The sequence below is a fragment of the Mandrillus leucophaeus genome, unplaced genomic scaffold (genome assembly GCF_000951045.1).
Source record: "Mandrillus leucophaeus isolate KB7577 unplaced genomic scaffold, Mleu.le_1.0 Scaffold1228, whole genome shotgun sequence".
Classification (NCBI taxonomy): Eukaryota; Metazoa; Chordata; class Mammalia; order Primates; family Cercopithecidae; genus Mandrillus; species Mandrillus leucophaeus.
This window is the reverse complement of record NW_012100632.1, coordinates 659,297-679,534: the sequence shown is the minus strand read 5'-3', so window position 1 is coordinate 679,534 and position 20,238 is coordinate 659,297. Positions and strand designations below refer to the sequence as shown.

Below are 20,238 nucleotides of genomic sequence, written 5' to 3'. Positions count from 1 at the left end.
CACGCCCAGCTAAGACCTTTGATTCATGATACTCTCCTAACCTCATCAAACTCCAAAATGCTAGGATCTATAGATCAAATGAGAACAGCATCTAATCCACCAGTGAAAGCTCAGCTGAGACGTGTCTTTGGAGCATTGGTGGGTGTCGTGGAGATGAGCTAGCTCACCACCAGCTGGACTGCTCCTTCCTCCTGGACCCTTGCTTGCAGCTGTGAGCCCGGGTGATCAGGTTCTAAGTCATGGAATCCGAGCAGCAGCGGCGAATGCCTCTTCTAAGACCGACCCATAAGAATCCCCCATAGTGATTTTTCGTGCCTCTTCTACTTCTGTCAGGGCACAAAGACCTTGGAAACTGCGTGTTGAAGATGGTGAGCCACAAGAAGGAAGGGACCCAGTCCCCTGGATGCCTGCATGGGGGAAAGCCCTCTTTGACCAGAACACATGTTTTGGACTTTACATTTGTGAGCTATAATGTGCAGTATGTGAAGTCACTGAGAATTGGGAACTTATCTCTTAGGCAGGAAGCATTACCCTAGCTAATACAGTAGGTGTTAGTAGTGGGTATGTCAAATTTGGCCTGGATCAGAAGGCATTCCTTCGCAATGTGAAGGTCAACCACATGGGAATTAAGATGTCTCTTACCCCACTGTTGCAGGCCAACTTCCAATAACAACCAGGTCTGTCATTTTACATCTTACCTTCTATTAGTACCTCAGTGTCCTGCAAAAGTTGCCTGACCCCCGGAAATAAGCCTGCCCACCCCTCTACGTAGGCACTCACACATATACACCCTATCTTGAAAAAGACATCTTTTCCCTATTTGCAAATAGCATAAGACAGGAGACTAGAACAGATAAGCTAGTTAATTTCCTTGGTTTCAGAAACACCCCCGGGGCACTCAGCTCTTGAGTCCCTGGAAGCCAGTGTGATGTGGTGGAAAGAACATGGGCTTCTGAGTCACTAAGTGCTCCTTTGAGCAAGTCATAAACAACATAGGGTTCCTGTGAAAATTACATGGAGGGGTCTCTCACCGCGCTGGGTCCACAGATGAGCTCAATAAGCATCAGTTCCCGGGAAGCTGCGTGGGGATAATTCCTACCACCTCAAGCTCTAGGTAGCCCAAGCCAAACCAAGGCAGAAATTGATGCATTTTCACATAAAAGGTGAGGGTAGCTCATCCTCACCTTAACCAACTCTCTCTTATAGTAAGACAGCTAAAAACAGATTTTCCACCAAGTCTTTGCCCAGCACCCTCTTAAAGGCACTCTCCAGGGGAACCTTTGTATCTAAATGGCACTATGTCTCCTGACTGGCTGAAATTAGGCCTTTGGGACTTGATACCAGTCTGGAGGATACAGAGGGATGCTGGCGAAGACATATCGAAGTCGCAGCCAAGTGAACTTGAAAAGGATTTCTCTATGCCTGTTCACTGTGTGCATGGCACAGCAGCTGGAGCCCAGGATGACTGCAGAGCTGTCCCACCCAGAGCAGCTCACAGCCCAGCTATAGCTGGTGGAGTCTGTCCCCCAAAGATCCCCTGTTTTTTGTGTGCATTGTTTTTGTTTGTTTTTTTCAGACAGGATCTCACTCTGTTGCCCAGGTTGGAGAGCAGTGGTACGATCACGGCTCACTGCAGCCTTGACCTCCTGGGCCAATCCCCCGTTCAGAAGAACTGTACCATTTGACCTGATTTTTCTCAAACACCCTTAGAAAAAGTTCATTGCTCAACAAAAGTTTATTTTTGTTTCTCTGATTTGTGAATTTATCAACACGAAGTCATTCCCCAAAATGAGCACAAATCCAACCAGTTAGATCTATATTTGCTTTTATGGGAGAAAACAAATAGCAACCTTCTTTCTTCCCCTCACAGCCTAGGTTTCCTGATAAAATAGTCCAGCCGTGCAATGTGCACTTCCTCACCTCCCACTCATCCATCGAACCACCACAATCTGGTTTCTTCTCACAGGCCACCCGGTGCATCAGGCCAACGTCACCACCAACTGCTGCTAAATGCAACTGCCACTTATGGGACCTTATCTTGAGGCCCCATAGAGAGGGCAGACCCCTCTCTAACTGCCCCTGAAAATGAAGGTTCTGGTCTTCACTCTCATGGACCGCCACACTCCTACAGTTCAACCAGTATCTGTGTCCTCATGTCTCTGCAGGCTGTACTTGCACCACGCAGCTCCCTGCTGCATTTCAGGCCCCTGTGTCACCAACAATTGGACATTCTCCTCTCACTAGCTTTTAGAGACCTCACGTGTGGCCAATTTCCCTTCCAACCCCACCTGTTCCTTCTCCTGCAGCCCCAACCTCAGTGAGCAGCACCATCCTGACTCTGTGGCCAAATCCTTGGGGTCAAATTTCTCTGCCCCTTTTCCCTCATCTTGCAGAGCCAGCCAGTCACCAAGTCCCGCCCCTTCAACAGCCCTATTTGCTGCCTCCCATCCTTCCTAGAAGGGTCAGGTCTCCACCTGCTGTCACCTGGAACACTCAAAATCTCCTCCTCAATACCTTTCCTGCCTCCAGATTCACCTCCCTCCAATCCACCAGCCTAGTCCTCAAACTGTTGCCAGAGAGATCTTTATTTCAAAAATGTGCACTTGGTCAGGTTCCATTTCTGTTCAAAATCCTTCAACAGCTCCCTGACAATATGCAGGGTGAAGTCCAAACATCTTAATGGAGCAAAACAAAAACTACCTTCATGATCTAGCCCTAGCCCACCCCTCCAGTCTCTCCTCTCATCACTTTCCCGCCCCCTCATACTCTAGAATCAGGAACCATTTGCAGTTTCCCAATAAACTGCACTCCAACACACTTCCACCCACATGCCTTTGCTGATGCTGATCCCTCTATCTGGAATGCCTATCTGGACTCTGTTCACCTGTGAAAACCCAGTGGTCTTTAGGGCTGAAACATCAAAGGCAGCAGAGTGTCACAGGTCCCAGTTTGGACTCTGGAGTCAGGCAGACTGGCCACCAAACCCAACCCACCATTTACTAGGTGTGTGAGCCTGGAGGAGTTGCCTAACCTCTTTGAACCTCAGTTTCTTCATCCATAAAATGGGTATAATAACAGTCCTGACCCATGGGGTGACTTCAGGATGAAACACAGTGACGCCTGGCTGGGCTGCATCCTTAGCTGCACTGTTCTTCTTTGAAGCATTATTTTGCCCTCCCCGGGCCCCCTTTTCCACACTGTACTCTGGGGAAGTTTGTAGGATAGCTTTGCACATACCCTTGCATTGATCTACTTGTGGCCCCTCCTACCTCACCTGACTGTGTGCTCTGAAGCTGAAGGCTGCAAGCCCCAGGGCCTGGTGCCCGTGCCCCTGGCAATGGTGGGTGCTCAATAACCACTGCTGGTAGATACAATCAAATCAAGAGTATCACACACAATTCAGGGTATGTAGTGGCTAGAGTGTGGCTGCCCTTTGTCGACAACCCTGCCACTTCATCCAGGGCCTGGCCAGCTCTGACCTGAGCTACCATGGGCCTCCTCACTGACCTCCCGCTTCCCAACTCACTAGCTTCTCCTTTATCCTGTTCATAAAGCTCTCAGGGTTCCCTACAGCCCTTTTACAAGTCCAAGCCCTCCCGCCAGGCTCAGTGGGTTCCCACCCACCATCATGCAGCCCCCTCTTCCTTGTTAGGCTCAATCCCAAAGGCATTCAGGCTTACCCTGTGGCTGCCCTCACATCAGGTCTCTGCCTTACTTCTGCCCCTGCTCAAACCTCACCCATCCTCTGAAGCCCAGTCAGCTCCATGGTGCTGACTGAAAACCTACTACGAGCTGTGCCCCCTAGGAGCTTCACAGTCTATTTAGGAAATCCGAACAAACTAACAGTTATTGGTAAGAGCTGCCGGGGAGGTGATGCCGAGCTGGAAGATGGAGTGACTCCGCACCTGAGAGAAACTCCCTGAGAACGTGGCACCAGGGCAGGATCTTAAGGGATTGGCTGGAGCATTCAGGTTCAAAAGCCCTCCGCCACCCCGTCCCTTACCCACCTGTGTTCTTCTAACTCAGAGTCTACGCCTGACCTCACCAAATCTGGCTGTCAGGCAGATTTGCCCAGGAGGTCTACGAAAACTCAGTTTCCTGGGCCTGTTCCCAAACAGAATCCCTGCAGCCTGAGGGCCAAGAGGTAAAGATGTTTTTAACTCCCCAGGGAATTCTGTTGATCAGCCAACTTCGGGAACCACTAGCCACATTCGATTCCATTCATTCAATTTACTGATAACCTATATTGTGACCGGGGCCTTGCTAGGTGCCGTGGATGCCAAAGGAATAAGATGCTTCTTCCCATCTTCTGAGAAACGGGGGAGACAGAGAGTTCCCACACAGAGGTCACAGATCACGCCATTTGGCTTTTCCTTTAGCCTTGAACCTATCATGTCTTCTGTGCATTAATTTTGTCTGGACAATCTAATGTGTAACCTTAAGGAAAGGCTGATATTTTTTATTTATTTTCTATTTCGCAGAGTATTCACCCCAGCTCTGGGTTCTCAGTTGATAACTAATATTTAAGATTCATATGATTTCTGGATTATGGTTTTTATAGCTAATTCACTCATTGATAAGCTGTTGACTGGTCTTCATCTTTATAATTCCAGTGCCAATGTGGTGCCTGCTCCCAGCAGGCAGTACGTTTGTTGAATGAATGAATGCTTACGAGTAGAAATCTGGCTCCGGAGGGAAGGAACTGCTTCCACGGTAGTACCTTTAGAGTTCACTTAAAAGAGTTCTAAATTTTTCATTTGAATTACAGACTACCAATTTCAGGATTAATTTCCTGATATACAATTACAGAAGCTTTCTTGCTTATATCGTCATTAATGTTATTAACAACACAAATAACACCTTCCTGGCTCTCAGTAGTCTGCTGGCCTCTGAGATGCTTGTGCACTCCTTTCATGGGGCCGTTCACCCAACTGGCAGTCCAGCTGGCCACGTCCCTCACCCTAGAGTCTGCACAAGGGCCTGCACACTGCATTCAGCCTTTATAAGCAGGTGCATACACCTGCACAGACAGGTGAGCCCTGCCTGAGTCCGAAATAACTAATGGGCTATTCAAAGCCTACCAAAATGTCAATACACCCGGAAAGTCAGGATCTAAGATTTAGATGTAAAATCACCTGTGCTGTAGAGAGGCAGCATGACAAAGGAAGAGCCCCATCATGAGGTTCCTGGGAGACCTGTCCAAGCATGGGACATTCGGCCAGCTGGGGTTGGCTAGGTATGCAGGGATTGCCAGCAGAATGATTTCCCCTGCTTTCTCCAGGGCTAGCATTCCCAGTGGTTCATTGTCGCTATTGATGTTTGTTCGTTTTAAGCCCTGAAAACAGGACTCCTCATCTTGAGGTGATGTGATTAAACATCGTCTGTCTTTCCAGGTCCTGGCTAGAAGGTGTCTTTATCAGGTAACTTCCTTTGCGCCAATAACCAAAGGGGTCTTTTCTGAAGTGCATGCTGGGTCCTGACAGCATGCAGGCCACATAGTCTGAGGCCTGTTCACTTCCATTTTGTTCTGCTGGAAAACAGAAGAATTTCCTTGCTAGTCATTCATTCATTCATTCAACATTGATTACCATGTGCCAGGCAATGTACTGCATGAACCCAGCTTGACAGTTCTTAGGTACAACCTCAGGAGAGTGAACAGACCAGAAACTGGCAGGGTGAGACAGCTCTGAGAAAGGATTCCTTCCTTCATCAGGATGTGGCCTGAGAGGAGCTCTCTGCCCAGGGAAAATATGCCGCTATCAGAAGGCAGTTCAGACATCTGAACAGAACTGACAGTTCTGACCCAATCCTCTACTGTACAGAGGAACTGAAGTCTCCCAGGAACTTCTCCCCAAATGTCTATAAAGCCAAGTAAGGTTACAGATGGCAAGTGCAGAAATGCATGTCTGAGAAGACAGGGTAGAACCAGTCTCTAGCTGACATTCAATTGCTGAACTGACAGGAGGAGGTTATTTGTCTGACAGGTTGTGTTTCACCTCCCTGGACTAGGTGCACGAGCACTGAGGTTTGAAAGCCCTTTAACATTTGCCTATTTGGTAATGGCTCGGGGGCTGCAGAACCATTGCAATGTAGAGTCATGAGCAGTGTAGCTCATCGCTACATTGAGAGCAACGCAGACTTGTGTGGGACAGGCTGGGGGAAGAACGCTGCCTCTCCAGGCCACACTCAGAGGCCACGTTCCTGAGAGCTCAGAGAGGCCGGGTCATAGGTTCCAGGGCCCAGAAAGGTCCTTGACCATTCAGGGGGTCAAAATGTCCCTTACCAGCCCCAAACTCCAACATCCAGAAGCCGCAGGGGAGGGGAGCCCCAAAGGTATAGCCCTGCTAGTGACTTTTCCCTGGTAGGAGGGAGACGGGCTCTCATCATCCTGATGAATACATTTCTGTTGGCTGAATAAAGACATTGGACTCTTTCCTTGGTATTTGGGCTCATGCTCTGAAAAACATGTTTACTAAAATAAGCCCCAACTGTTCCAAAAAAGATTTTTTTCTTTTCTCATAAAGATACAAAACCCAAGGGCAGCAGATAGGGACTGTTGATGGAAGACCAAGAAGTCTTAGACTCCAAATCACTCTCTGTTTATTGGTCTGCTCTTCTCCACAGAAGACAATTCAGGCTCAAAGTTCAGTTTTCGAAACTCATTTCCTGGGGCAGACCTCGGCAAGGTATTCACTAAAGTGGGGGTGTGCAGGGACAACCACACCCAGGAGACAAGAGTTCCTGGAGCTCTCTCTCTCTTCCTCTCTCTCTCTCCACCATTATTCCTTCCACTCTAATGATCTGATATTTTTAAAAATTCTGGCTCACCCTCATGACAAATAATCTACTTCCTGGATACTTTTGCCTTGCAAATGTCATCCTTAGAAACAACTATATTTGTTGTTGGTCTTTATTTTTGAGTAGCTTTCTCACCCCAGAGCCCCAGCTCCTGCAGAAATATTGTGTGACCCTGTCTGGAATGCAAAACGATCCCTGGAGAGTCAGTCTGCGCAGGAACTCACAAGGGTGTTTGCTATCAGCTTATCTGGCAAGAGGAATCTGAGACATTTTAAATATGAACTGTTGGTGTGGCCCGTCCCACTCCATTCACTTTGCCCCATCAATAATCACTTCCACTCATGTGTGAGACACAAAATGCAGAAAACCTACACAAACGCTCTGAAAATGAGCCCCCAGCAGAAGTTCCTTTCTCTGTACAGAAACATCCATCAGACAGCTGGAGAATTCATATTTGGAGACGCTTTCCTGGTCTCTGCTAATGTTTCTTTCAATAAATCTCACCTAGCAGCAAGTGTTTTGCAAAGCCCTGGACAGTCTACTTCTGAACTCCCCTCCTCTCTCACTTCAGAGCTCATCTCTCAACTGAATGTCTCATTCCTTGTACCCTCAGCTAAGAAGAAAGTATGCACACTACTCCTCCTTACTTCCAAACACCAAATCAGGCCCTTTCACACTACCACCCAGTTTCCTTGGAGAACTCTCTGCCTCCTTTTCTGCCTGGCAACCTCCTGATCATCCTTCAGTACCCAAGTCTCACAGCCCCTCCTTGGTGCAGTCTTCCCTGTGTGCTGCTCTCCTCTCAGTGCTTCCAGAGCACTTGGTATGGCTCTTTATAATGCTGATAAGGGAGCTATGAATGTCATCATATACATCTGTGCCACCACAGGCCAGGTCACAAGTCCTAGGAGTAAAGGGACTAGGTCTTACTCACTTTTGCATCCCAAGAACCAAGCCCAGGACCTGGCATTTGGAAGTCCCGTATTAAATGTTTGACACTTCAGTCAATGCCTTGCCTATGTTTCCCCAGCCCTCCCCTCTGTGTGCAGAGAGCCATGTGAAATGTGGAGCCAGGAAAGGCTTTAGAGTCAGAAACCCTGTGTTTGAGTCCTGGCCCTTGTGGGCAGGGACAAGTTATTTAACCTGTAACTGTCTCACTTTTCTCCCCAATATAACAGATAGACATGCCTACCTCTCAGAGAGCTGCTATGAGGAAAAACAAGGTAATATATGTAAACCTAGTGCTTGCCCAATGCAAAGTGCTCAAGATGCATTTCCTTGAGCTCAGCAGGAAGTGTTGGGTCAAATGGAGTTCTACAGAAAAAGTGAGTGGCTTCCATTCTGGTTTATGTGCCATCAGCATAGTGACAGGATGGCCAGCCTCTGACAGAAAGAGCCCCTCTCAGAGCCAGCGAGAGTGTAATCCATGCCCTTCGCTGGAGGTTCTCACAAGGCCTGCTTAGCAACAATGCTCATGTGATTTTGATTTGAATGGCAAACTCACAGGAGGATACTGCTGCTAAGGCTGGGCCATCATATAGCCTTCATTTCCTGTCTTGAATTAATCTTTCACCCCAAAACACATCATAAAACAGAATAATGGCAACTCAACAGTGTTAAGTCACTAAGTACAAATCAAAACAGCCTGCACATGAGAAGCCTAAACCTCTCCATGCTGTTGCATCCAGGTTTTATTAGGCCTTGATAAACAATGAGGTAGGAGCAGTGGGGGCCCTGCTAACACCTGAGATATTCAAGTGCAGGGTGGAGGAGAAAAGAGGAAGGCACGGTGGCTGAACCCACATGAGGAGGCAACATGGAACTGTGGAGAGAGCCACTTGCTGGGAATCAGGAGACTTGGCTTCTGTCTCACTTCTATCACCGGCTTGCTCTATGGGTGTGTTCGAGTCATGTCTCTGGGCCTCAGTTTCTTTACTAATAAATGAGAGAAGTGGATTAAAGGATCTATAGTTCTTTTCAGCTTTAATACTTTACAATTGTAAATGTTAGAGGCAAATCCACCTTCCCGACCTAGTCTTTCCCTTTTTCATGTTGGTTATTCATCTGAGATATCTCTCATCTCTCACTGAGCAACCTTCTACCAATGCTATTCCCTTTATTTCTCCAAAGTGTCTGGTCACCCCTGATCACAAGGGTTGGCCAACTTGGGGCCATATTCTTAAGAACATATTGACTACCCTCTGATCAAACAACTCAGTACAATCCAGGTACCCTGGGGCATCAAGGACTTGAAAATCCCAACAACCTTTAATCCCATTTTCCTCTGATACCAACCAACTTTCACTCCTTAGATCTCTAACAATCTCACCAGGTTAGAGTCTTCTCCCATGCTGCTTGGCAGGAGACTAGGGCAGCAACAGGGAGTTCTTATCTGCACTCTGGCATAACTCAGGGTGGGGCAGGGGAGAGATGGCAAAGCTACAAAGGTCAGGATGAAAGTGCTTACAGAAGCAAGATCTGACCGCATGAGGAGGAGGGGTGATCTGGAGGAGAAGACAGTGCTAATCACAAGGACAAACTGAGAGAGGCACTGAGGACCAGGACCACAGAAGTCAAGGAGACTTCTTTAAGATGCCACCAAACTTCCACCCCTCCCTGACTTCCTGAATAAGAAATCTGAAGGCAGCTGAGGTTCTATGACTCGCCCAAGGCCACATAGCTAAGCTGTGGACAGCCAACACCAGAATGTGGGTCTCTTGGTCTCAGCCCACTCTTGTTTCTGCTCTATTCTGTTGACCTCAAGAGTCTAACGAGGCCAGCTGGATCCCTTGCAGACTCTAAGAAACATGACCCAAGTGTCACTTAGGAAAAGAGCAGACCCAGCAGATATTTTGATAACTGCCTTCCGGAGCCTATGAATTCTTTCCCATCTCGACATGGTTTTCTTGTTCTTTCTCCAGCCCTTGCCACAAAAATATGGAAAAGTTCAGAGGTCAGTGACAAGGAAGAGGTAGGCTCCCTTGACCCTACAGAACCCTGCATATCTAAGATAATACACACCTGTCCCTCTTCCTCAGTCTAGAGAAGGTTGGTGGGGGAAGGGTAGAAGGAGGAGATGAGTGAACTGCCTGGAAGGCTGACCTGTTTAGGCCACAGGTATTATTCATGGGCAATTAGATGGGTCACTGAAGGTCTGTGACAACAAACAATAGGATCTGCTTCTGCCAAGGACCTCTATAGATCAGTGTCTAGCATATCATCTCAACGTCAGGAGGAGGAAGCTCCAAGTAAAAGTCAAGAAATTAATTATTCAGTGTGCGTGACCTAGTTCCCAGAGGTAAGGGTGGGTGAGAAGACAGCTCACCAGTTCCTTATCATGACAAGAAACTCAAATATTCCACAGGGTAGTGTTCTCTTTGCTGCCAAAAAGGGTCCACTTATGGTTAAGAGTGGCCAAAAAAAAAGCCAAAAGTCACTCATTCCACAAGTGTTTACTGAGCTCCTCTTATGTCTCAGGCCCTCCAGGGATTTACTATGGTTGGAGTTTAGCAGAGGAGAGACATCATGGAATTTATAAACAGCAGGACTGCGCCATGCTCCAGCTCAGCCCTTAGACAGCTGCATTGCCTTGGGCAGGTTAAGCCTGTTTAAGGCTAATTTCTCATCTGTAAAATGGGAGAAGTCCACCTGCTTGATCATGAAGATGAAATGACCTTTATAAAACGTAAAGTGCAAAGAATATGAAGTGTAAACAATCATGATACAACATGACACACTTCCCCTGCCCCAGAGAAGTGTATAATTTGGGAATGCTTTGGAAAATAATCCGGGGTACCTATTTGGCAAGCATCACATTTTCTGTAATTTGGGGAGATTTTATGTTTCACCCTGCCAATGGAGATGAAGCTGGCAGTCAGTCCCAGTCCCCAAGTCCAGGAAGTTGCAAGAAAAGGTGGAGTGAACACAGAAGAGTAGCCAGGACCCACCTGGCCCTGGGTCAAGCCTGGATTGAATGGATGAGCCAGGAGGGACCCAAGATTCCAAGGGGAAGAGAGAACAGCAGCACATGTGCTCAATCAGAAACAGAGCAGAACCAAAATTCATCTGAGGGCAACAGGATTGAGCCAGCCAGAACTGCTCACACTCCCCTCCCCACACACATTTCAGACAACGTTGGAATTTACTGTTCATCGCCCGACCCTCCTCTGTGGACAAACTGTATTCTGTTTCTCCAGAGAGGGGACCGTTTCTCAGGCTGTGGCAGACTGGCCAATCAGCTCTTTGTCTGGGTCTTTCCCCAGATACTAAGAATGAGAACTCCTGGAGCAGCTTTCCCTGAGGTCCAGTCAACCCCTTGTCATCCTGCCATTCAGGACTCCCGTGGACTTCTCACCCCACGTGATCCCTCAGCGCCCACCAGGCCAGCTGCCAAATGCCCTGACACGCACGCTGGCTGCCCCTCCGCTGGGGCCTCCACCCATGCCCAGGTTTCTTGGATTGGGTCCTGATGCTCTCCCCTCACACTCACCTTCATCCTCCCTCCTCCCACAACTAAACTGAGCCTCTTCAAGGCCCTGCCAAGGCTCACATGTCCAGGGAAGCTCCCGGAGAGAAGGGTGAGTTTTATTCATCCCCATGTTCCTTCTAACTCATGGCTTTCTGTGAGTTCTTTGCCCTCCTGTAAACACAGATTTATGGTCCCAAAATGTTCTCTGATTGCTGTATACAGGAGCAGAGCAGAGGAGGAGGGAGGAGGGGTGCCAAAACGCCAGACTGGAAGTCCAGGGCCTGCATTTCGATTCTCCATTGGACACCAGTGAGTCCTGTCACCTTGAGAAAGTATCTTCAGGCCAGGCCTCAGTCTCCCTGTTTGGCAATGAGGGGTTTACTCTAAACAACCTTTCTAATTATAAGGTTTGACATTACAGAAACCAGGCTAGCCTGAGACACAGAAGACCTGAGTCCTAGGCGCTTATTAGCCTACCACCTGTGGCAGGCTATCCGACTCCTCAGACCCCAGCCTCCACATCTATAAAATAAACGAGGATAATATGACCACCCCACCCAGGGCACAGGGTTCCCATGGAACACTGCCCGTGATAAAGCTTTGTGGACCGTAAAGCCCTGATCAAACCTCAGGGGTGAGACTCCTTGAGTCCACAAACAGCTGCTGGTCCCTGTGATGTGCCTGGTACTGTACCTGCCGAGAATTGCTGCCTGACTCAGACAGGAAAGCTAGAGTCTGGTTCCTTGCCCTCAAGGCTCCCTCAGCCGGTAGGTGGGACAAGCAGATGAACGAACCTTAACTCAGTGGTGTATCTGAGGCATGAACACAGTGCTAGGGGAGTGCAGAGGAGGCGGTGCTGACTCAGAGGGAACAGTGCGCCCTGGGCATGGCAAGCTGCCCCAGGATGGTGGGAACATCCCACACTTTCCTAAGCCTAGGACCAGCCCCCAGGAGCTACTCCATGGTAAACAAGATCTGCCACTGTGACTTACTCACTGGATTCTCAGGCATCACAGTGGTTAAAGTCTTCTCTTTCTGGGATGAGACACACACAGGTTGCCATGTTCCTTTAAAAACAAGAGCCCAACAATTAATGTCAGTGACATCATCTCAGCTTACGCCTCCTTTCTAGTCTCCTCCAAGAGGTCGCGCATGCTTGTGCACTTTGCCTTGTGGGACACTTCACCCAGCAAGAGGAAATGGACAGAGAATCTCTCTCTGTGCTCCAACAAGTTTTGCACATGAAGAAAGGCACAGCAAGATGGCTAAACAAATTCTATTGTTGGCTGCAGTCAGGGCACCCTAAGGGCTTATCAGATCTCTATACAAAGACTTTGCTGAGGAGTAGGAGGGATCTGGAAAACAATGCTTTATTTGCTGCTTTAGTAAAAACAGAAAGTGTCAGAATTTCTAAGCATGAGACACAATGAAAGTAAATCAAGCAGGTGTAAAACTTGATAGCAAGTCCCCAGTGTGAAACTGGTCCCATTGTCTAACGCTGAGTAAACTAGGGAGTTATGAAAGTGCACCAGCTGATCATGGCTGAGTTTCCTAAACCAATTATTCTCTTGGCTTCTAGTGACGACCCACATTATCTGATGACATCCTATTGCTTCTGCAGAACATACCTCTACACCTGTTTGGAAAACAAAGCCCAGAGTTACAAAATATTTCTAATGATTTACCTCCACATTAAAAAATAAATCAAAATATTTAAGAAATAACCTCAAGGGGACAAAAACTAACACAGTTGTGAAATTTGACATCTATAAGAGGCAATACTCATACTCCAGGGAGGTATACGCACACTTTGCTCAACAGAGTGGTGCCTCCACACACACACACATACACTCTTACACACACACACACACTCTCTCTCTCTCTCTGGCACACAAAGAGCACGTATCGTTAGAGTGCTGGGAGATGGGATTCGATTCACTGTTCAAAATTCTCAACCTGTTAATGGGAGAGAGCCTACGAAGTGCTGTGTACCGGTCACACGTGGAACCATCAAGGGTGGAGACGACCTGCTTTATCTCAGTGGCTCCTCACAGACAGCAAACAGAGGCTTGCAGAACAGACGGCACTTGCCAAGGCCCCAGAGCAAGGCAGGATTGGAGCCCAGGATCGGCTGCCCCAGTGCTCATGGTTTTTCCCACCCAGCTGAGGGGAAGGTGTCCTGGACATCAACTCTGAGCATAGCCCTGGTGGGCCCACACACTGGGCGAGCCTGGCAAGTTCCAAGGGCGGCCACCTGGGCAGAAGCGGCAGCCCTGCCCGCCCATCATCATCATTATTAAGCCCACACCCCTCGGGGCCTGTGCCAGCTGACAAACAGGCCGGCTTGCCTGGGCCACATTCTATCAGCCTGAGCTGCAGGCTCTGTGCTGCTGCTTCCAGCCAGATGTCAGAGTGGCTAGAGGCCTTGACTTGTCTGCCCCCTGCTTCTCAAGGGGAGCTTCTGAGAGCCGTGGGTGGGGAGCTGGACATCCTGGTACAGAATTGCATCATTGGTCCAACCGGAGTTTCAGAAGCCAGGGACCCTGTCAATGCTTTCTAGATCTCAGGAACAGAAGTCCCTATCCACGCTAGGGCATTGTGGAGACAAGCAGCAGGGACACGGGGCTCTCTAAGGTTCTGCTTGGGTTGTCTTCATGGTGGGTTGGAGGTAGGTATGACTGGACCAGGCTACAAGGGCTGACCACCAGTCAGATGCTCACAGAGGCCTGGGCACAGTGTCTGGCCACTCGAGGGACCAACTCGTACCCTCTGTCTGACCAACAGCCAAATACACTTTGAGCTCCCTGTAACACCAACAAATAGAAGGTCCTAGAGTCCAATACCTTCTGGCCTTTGAGCGTCAGGGCCTCTGTTCCTTCATCTGTAAAATGAGGAGCTTGATACAATTGGTGATTTCCTCACCTGGGACCCCATTCAGTGGCCCTGCTCCAGGTACCCTGACTTTCAGAGACACCAACAAAACTACTTAGTTGTTGTAAGAGGAAGGGGTTAACCTGTGCACAGGTATTGCCTTGGGTAGTTAACACTGCTACCTCAGCTAATATACCCAGCAACCCTGTAAGACAGGTAGTACAGTATTGTTACAGAGGGGGAAACTGAGGCATGGCCCAGCAAAGTACCTCACCCAAAGTCTCAATGAGCAGAGACCACAGCAGCCCTGGGACTACCAATGGAGCTGGCCTGAGTCCACACCCATGCTCATTCCCTGACACGATATTTTCCTTTGTAATCAACCAGCATGAAGAAATGCCGTCTCTCCTTGGACTTGCCATCAGGCCAGTGTCGAGCAAAGAAGCATGAGGTCTCTGGTCCCCCGTGGCCCTGATTTGGGTGATACAGGGAAGGTTTCCTGTGAGATTAAGTGGGACATGACAGGCCCAAGTGACAGGAACTCCGGGAACCTTCCTCTTGGATGTTTTTCAAGTCTAAGTTCTTCCCTGAGGGACCCCAGCACTTGGACAGGGCCTGGAGCCTCCAGGCACTCAGTAAATATTTGTTGAATGAAGAAATGAATAGTTTCAATGCACTAAAGACTTGTTCAAGAACCATCTGGTGTAGGTCAGTGTGAGATATATCAAGACCAGCTAAAACCTCACAGCTGACCCCTCAGCAGCATGCAGCAGGTAGGGGTCTCCACATCCCAGCCCCTCCCCAGACTGTGGACAAAGACTCAGGTGCTGAGCCAGACCAGGGGAGCTTCAGACAGAACAAGAGAAGTGTTACCCAGTGAGGCAGTTAGGAACTTGGGCCCTACCATCAGGCAAACCAAGGGTCCTATCCCAGCTCTGTCATTTTAAATTAGTTGGATGGCCCTAGACAAATCACATCATCTCTGTGAGCCTCAATTTCTTATTTTAAAATGTGGATGATGTTAGTACCCACTTCATAGGGCTTCTCTGAAGATTAAATGAGATAATGCTATAAAGGACTTAGCGCGCTGCTCGCTCAGAGCAGGTGCTTCGAGGTGCTGTCTGTTATTATCTGCATCAGAGTGGGTGGTTAAGGGCACTTCTGGAGCGCTCTGCTTGGATTCAATTCCAGCTCTCCTCCTAACTAGCTAAGTGACTTTGGGCAAATGGCTTAACTTCTCTCTACGTCAGTTTCCTGGTATGTAAAACGGGTTGACGGTGAAGATTAAATGAGTTATGCAGGTAAAGAGCTTAGAATGTGTCTTGCAAAGTAGTTCAAGAAAAGTGAGTATTATACTTAATCATTAATATTACTAGTATTCTTCTCTTTCTCTCTCCTGATAACAGACTCCACCCCATCTCCCACTCTCCAGCCAAAAAGGAGGGTATAGGACTCAAGGTGGGCTCATGGGAGTATCTTTTCTCCTTAGCAATGGTACGAGGGGTGTGCACATGCTCCAGACCAGGCCAAATTCCAATCTGAAAACTCCTGGGGAAGGCCTGGTCCTCTCAGGTTGGCGGCAGGGCTGTGTGGAGCCAGCTGGGAGCTGCCTGCAGCCATGGTGCACTGAACAGGGGACTCTGGTCTAGGGATGCTGGAGGTCACATGCTGCCTTCCTGGGGCTTGATTCTTCCGCACCTCTTTCGAATCTTTGAGCCTCCCCGAAACCTTCCAATGTATCCTTTTTAATCTAATTTTTTTTGTGTGTGTAGAGACAGGCCCTCGCTATGCTGACTATGCTGATCTTGAACTGCTGGCCTTGAGCGCTCCTCCAGCCTCAGCCTCCCAAAGTGTTGGTATGAGAGGCATGAGCTATGCATCCCATTTTTGCTTAAGCTCATTCAAGTTTGGTTCCTGTGCCTTGAAACCAAAAAACTCTCAATTAATAATAGCCCTTAACAAGTGCCTGCTTTATCATCACCAAATCCCACCCAGGAAGAAAAGCCAGCTGCACACCTGGTGAGACCCAGGCAGCCAAGTGAGAGCAAATATGTACAGCAAGGTATCTACGGACTGAAGTGAGTGGAGGCCACTGCAAGCCCCTGGACCAGGGCCCTTCCTGGGAGAAGAAGGTACTGAAACCAACAGCAAGCAGCCCAGCCCTGTGCTTCCTGGCTGAGAACCGAGCCTCAGAGCCAGCCCCAGGGCCATGCCTATTATGAGAGGGGAAGAAGAGAAAGAAGGAAGTTAAAGCTGATTTTCATTGACTTTGAAGTGGTGCAGAAAAAAAAAAAAATCCAGACAGCTATTTAAAACAACTCTTTTTAGAGGAGGAAGTAAGGGAGAAAGCAGGGAGCATGGATAAGTGAAGAAAACTTGCCTTGTTTGAGTACTTAAATGTGCCATACACTGTGGGTCACACTCTTTGAGTTGTATAATCTTGTCTAATATTCAATGAAACACTGGGAACTGGATGATCATCCAGCCCATTTTCCAGGTGAAGAAACTGAGGCTCAGAAAGGTCAATAACTAACTCACCAAGGTCATGCCACTAGTGCCTCGTGCCTGTTCCACCCAATGCACTCCACCTCCTCAGTACATTCTGATTTCAATGGAGCCTGAGCTCTTTTTCTCACACAGCCCATTTCTACTGTCACTCACATCTGTGCTCAGATCCCTCAGAGGTGATGGCAATGTCCTGCTGCTCCTTTATTCATAACTACTCAGAGGAAAGGGCAGCACTGAGACACAAACAGGAGAGGCAGTATCTTGACAGCCCAGGTACATCCTTGGGCAAGTTTCCTTTTTGAGACCTTAGTTATTTCAATCTCAAAGAGCTCTAGTGTGATTTTACTGGATGGCATGTATCAGTGGGTTTCCTGCTCGTGAGGGCAAGATTTGCCTATGGCTGATAAGCAGCCAACAGGCTGTAAAACATCATCTCCCTTGCATGTTTTTTGTTTTATTTTTGTTTTTTTTCTCAGTCACCTGTCCCAAGAGATTCTGACTTAATAGGGACGACTATAGTGCCTGACGCATAGCACTGTGCTAAACAATATTATCTTTGCTTGTCTCACTTACTCACTACTTTCTGGACCAGCACCCAAAGATGATCTATTCCTGTACCCCATGCCTACTAATAGCACGGGTTTAATTCCCTTCAGGAAAAGAAGTTGCACCTTCAGGTGTGTTTCTAAAGGGTTTTAAAGAAATGGAAAAAATGGCCAGGCATGGTGGCTCATGCCTATAATCCCAGCACTTTGGGAGTCCAAGGCAGGCAGATCGCTTGAGGTCAGGAGTTTGAGACCGGCCTGGCCAACATGGTGAAACCCCATCTCTACTAAAAATACAAAATTAGCCAGGTGTGGTGGCACATGCCTGTAACCCCAGCTACTTGGGAGGCTGAGGCACAAGAACCGCTTGAACCCAGGAGGCAGAAGCTGCAGTGAGCCGAGATGGTGCCACTGCACTCCAGCCTGCGTGACAGAGCAAGACTCTTTCTCAAAAATAAAATAAATAATATAAAATATAAAGAAACAGAAAAAAAATCAATGGCCTGGTAGCAAAAACTAAGAACCAAAACATGCCAATGACTGCCCATCTCTCCTGCAGTATGGGCCATGAGATGAACACACAAATGAGCACAGGCAAGCGCCTTCTTCCACAGGCCCCAGGGAACACAGCACCAAGGTCTGCACAGGCATAAACTAACCAGTGGAGTAAGGAGGAAAGACACAAGCATCAGTTGGTACAAAAGAAGACATAGCCAAGATGGAAGTGGTAGCCTCTAGTGTTTGCTGGAGAATTAAACTGGAAACTATGATCTGGAATGATATGAAAATCTTCCTGACAACAATCATGTCAAGAAGAAAAGCCCTTGGCAGGGCCTTGGCTGTATCCGTGGGTATAAGGAAAGTCAATAAGCCATCCCAAGCAGAAAGCCTCACCTGCTGACCCTCACAGGACACAGGCTTCATAATGCCACACTGCCCAGGGCCCAGCTGGCAGCTAATGGCTGTTCTCTTGTTTTCCAGCTGCCAGCTTCAGACAGTGGTTGCCCCAGTCATGGGGGATTATCCAGGCAGGTATCTCCCTTACTTTTCTTTTTCTTTTCATAACTTTATTCTCTGCTATTTAAAAAAATAAAAAGGAACTGGCTCATTTTCCCTGAGCGCAGGATTTGGTTTCACTCCTGGGTGAGATATGGTGCCGCACAGCATAGCACTGCCTGGTGTTGGAGTGGCATGCAGTACACTAGCAGGGATCCATGGGCAACTTGAACCACATAGAAATCTGAAAGAGGGTGGAATGTTCAAGGGGTCGCATTTCCTGCGCTCCCCCCGCAAACCTGGTTTCCCTTAAACCAGCCAGGAAATATTATTCAACCAGCATTTGCTGAGTGCCCTGGCTGGGACTGCGAGGAACACTAAAAAGCATGGGAAACAGGGGCCAGGACTCAGGAAGCAGAGGTGGTAGAAGGATGGGTGTTGCCTCACGGCAGCCCACCCCTAGGCTTGGATCCCAGCCTTGCTGCCTGTCTGTTGTGAGACCTCAAGCAAGTCATTTCAGCCCTAAGGCTCATTTGCTCCCCTTTGTGGAATGATACTTACCTTATAAAGCTAGGGTGAGGATTCAATGAAATAATAGCTATCAAAGAATAACAAAAGCTGCCATGTGTTAGCCATTTACTATGAGCCTAGACCTGTGTGCAAAGTGCTTTGCATGGATTATTCCATCCAATTCTTACAACTTCTCTCTGAGGTAGGCATCACATCCTCAATCTCAAATGAGAAAATGAGATTCAGAGAAACGAAAATACTTACTGAAAGTCATACAGCTCATAAAAAACAGAGCTAGGATGTACCCAGCCTCCATGCAACTGCCTGGAACATGGTGGGTGCACAAAACATGTTCCCTGCCTTCCCTTCACGAAGCCTAGAGCGTGAGAAAGAACTCTCAGGAAACAGGTAAATGCTGAACTGGGGGCTGTTGGTTCCCTGCCAGGCAAGCATATGGAGAAAGGAGGGGGAACTGCGTCTGAGACGGTTTAGGAAGCCTTTCTGAAGATGGCAGGGCTGAATCCAGACTTGGAGGATGGGGTGTTGAAAAGGCAGAGAAGAAGGAAAGTGCTAAAGAACCAAAGCAAAGAGTTGGGGCCAGGTATGGCCCAGGTGCAGAGGAGAGGAGACCAGCCAGTTTGGAGGGTGAGAAGGGGGAGCTGGTCTGACTGAGGGATGGGCAGTTTGAGCCATTACCTTGGGGCAATTCTACTGGGATCTTTCTCACCTGCACCCCAGAGGCCCTCCTGCCTCTGCTCCTCCAGTCACGCGACCATCACAGAGGGAACTGAGAAGCAGTTCCGGATGCCAAAGCCCAGAAACCTCTCTCTTCCCGCAGCAGGATCAGAGTCCGCCTCCATAAGCAGGTGTGTTTGCCAATTCCCAGTGTGTGCTGCTCTGCAGACCTGCCAGGCCCTAATTCTAGCCCAAGTGCTGAGGTGCCAGGAAGCTAAAATGCTGCCATGTGCACTTAAGAAGCACCACCCTCAGAGCCTCCGCCCAAGCATTAAAAGTTGGCAGGAGGGAGGAGGAGGCACAGGTAAAGCTGAGGCTGTAGGACCTGAGCCCCTTGTGGCAGGGTCCCTATCTTGCTGGACTTTGTATTCCTCGCACCTGCTGGGACACTGTAGGTACTTCCTCAGTAAACTTTTGTTGGGCTGAACTAAACAGGAGATTCTTCTGCTTAAGGAACAGCTCCAAGGAGTTTAACAAGTCTGAATTACGCGTTTGAGCCCTGGGTTTAGTCCCATCTTGGCTAGAAGGATCATGTGCTTGTTTGCCTCCCAGGGAGTAAGTACTCCCCATCCCATCCCTCTGCCCTGTGGCCTCTGATTCGGCCCCTGCAGGCCCCTGGCCAGGCCCCAGGTGGTGACTCTGGGTTCTGCATCTCAGCATGTGCTCCTCGTCTTGCCTCCTCCACCTTCAGTTGCAGGGTTCCTCAGGGCACATTTATGCTCAGGACAATTTCATACTCAGACACTGCAAATGCTTAAAGCTACAATGCTCTCCCCGTTGTCTCCCGCTCCCCACCAAGCTCCAAAT

The 20,238-nt window shown here is 48.5% G+C and overlaps 1 protein-coding gene across 4 annotated transcripts in view; it reads right to left on the bottom strand.

Annotated features, from left to right (window-relative positions):
* The window catches only part of MICAL2 (microtubule associated monooxygenase, calponin and LIM domain containing 2), a 186,283-nt gene that overhangs the window by 129,694 nt on the left and 36,351 nt on the right, over positions 1-20,238 (bottom strand). For 3 of the 4 annotated variants that reach the window (XM_011971495.1, XM_011971496.1, XM_011971497.1), the window contains exon 1: positions 12,259-12,333. The gene's annotated coding sequence lies outside the window, so the exon portion shown is untranslated. Of the gene's footprint in view, positions 1-12,258; positions 12,334-20,238 lie in introns of those variants that run through there. The other variant, XM_011971494.1, reaches the window with a different exon arrangement.